The sequence below is a fragment of the Clupea harengus genome, chromosome 19, assembly GCF_900700415.2.
Source record: "Clupea harengus chromosome 19, Ch_v2.0.2, whole genome shotgun sequence".
Taxonomy (NCBI): domain Eukaryota; kingdom Metazoa; phylum Chordata; class Actinopteri; order Clupeiformes; family Clupeidae; genus Clupea; species Clupea harengus.
In genome coordinates, this window is record NC_045170.1 from 3,751,813 (window position 1) to 3,753,811 (window position 1,999).

A 1,999-nucleotide genomic window follows, 5' to 3' on the forward strand; every position below is an offset into this window, starting at 1 on the left:
GTTAGTTGTCTGTGTGTGTTATGTGTAGCTTGCGTGTGTCCGTGTTGTCCGTGTGTGTCACGTGTGGCTTGCATTAGTTATCTGTGTGTGTTATGTGTAGCTTACATGTGTTGTCCGTGTGTGTTACGTGTAGCTTGCGTGCGTTGTCCGTGTGTGTTACGTTTAGGTTGCGTGTGTTGTCCGTGTGTGTGTTACGTTTAGCTTGCGTGTGTTGTCCGTGTGTGTTATGTGTAGCTTGTGTGTGTTGTCCATGTGTGTTACGTGTAGCTTGCGTGTGTTGTATGTGTGTTTTATTTGTTGTTAGAAGTTGTATTTTCTGGTACGTGGTGTACACTGTTGAAATGGAGATGGTGGTCTGCCTGACTGCCTGACTGCCTCCGGACTGTGGGTTTCCAGAGGACCCAGGGGGGGGCGGGGGGGGGGGGGGGGCAGTAAACTCAGTTTGCCCCCCCAGCTCCCTTTTTCACAGCTAAGAACGGTGGCATTTCACAGTGAAGCTGCAACAGTGGTCCAGGCTGCTGTGAGAACCTATTTCAAATCGATCAAAGCATCCGAATGGAGTTAAGCCTTTAAAACCGTGAACCTTCCTGCATCTCTCTCTGCCTCTCCTTCCTTTCACTCACTCTTGCTTTTCTGCTCTCTTGCTATGTCTCTTTTCCTTCTTTCTTTCTCTCTGTCTCTCTCTTTTTCAAACTTACACACACACACACACACACACACACACACCTCAACTTCTGAAGCGGTGTGGCTTTAAAAAGGGGATCAACACCTGGGAGCGGTGACAGCCTTGCCTCTGGTGTGTGTGTGTGTGTGTGTGTGTGTGTGTGTGTGTGTGTCTCAGTGTGTGTGTGTGTGTGTGTCTCAGTGTGTGTGTGTGTGTGTGTGTGTGTGTCTGGCACGGGGCCACGGGGCTGACGGGGTGATAATGCATCCCCTCCTGAGACTCCTCAAGTGGCTGCCGCTGTGAGTGAGTGTGTGTGTGTGAGTGTGTGTGTGCCACCGCTGAGACGGCCATGTATGTGCATAGCAATCAGGCTCAGTGAGTCTGCCTGCCTTCCCACTCGCCTGCTGAAAACTTCTAACTCCTAGCTCCTCACAGCAGAGCCAGGCGACAGAGCCAGGAAAGTGCACAACACACACACACACACACACACACACACACACACACACACACACACACACACACACACAGAGTGCATTCATGAGCTTTCTCTTCCGTTTTTGCTATGTGTTAGTTATCAGGCCTAATGCACTTAGGGCTGGCGCTCATTAGGAAAACTAACAATACGACTGATGATAGAGGGCGTCCTGAAAGACACTGAACCTGAGTTTCGACATTGAACCTGACGAGATAAACGTGCAGCTCATTGACCCCTTTCAATCCTCAGTGAATCACCACCTCAAATAGACATAAAAGTTCCGCTGCCTTGGTGAGTAAAATAAAGCTGCATGGTAAATGGACTACATTTATATGGCGCTTTTCCACTCGTAGAGCACTCAAAGCGCTTTACAGATCAACGCCTCATATACCCATTCGCACACCGATGGCGGAGGCTACTGTTCATCGGTTCAGTGTCTTGCTCAAGGACACTTCAACACTTCCGACTGGTGAACGACTCCTCTATCTCCTGAACCAGTATCGTCCCGATAGCTGAACTTGACACATGATGTTATTCTAAAGGGTGTTAGTATACAAAAACTATGTCTAAATTCAAAGCCCGTTGTACTGGTCTTCTTTACATAGCTGCTTAGTCACTATATGGTGTTATTCAGTTGCTATGTTACCACACTCTAAACCTTTCACTGCAGTGTGTCTCTATGTGATGTGATGTCTTGGGTATGTGTTCTTTCAGTGTGTCTGTGTGGCGTGACGTGACATGGGTGTGTGTGTGTTTGAATTGGTTGCAGTGGCGTGACTAGACATGCGTGTGTGTGTGTTTGCAGCGGTTGCAGTGGCGTGACGTGACATGCGTGTGTGTGTGTTTGCAGCGGTTGCAGT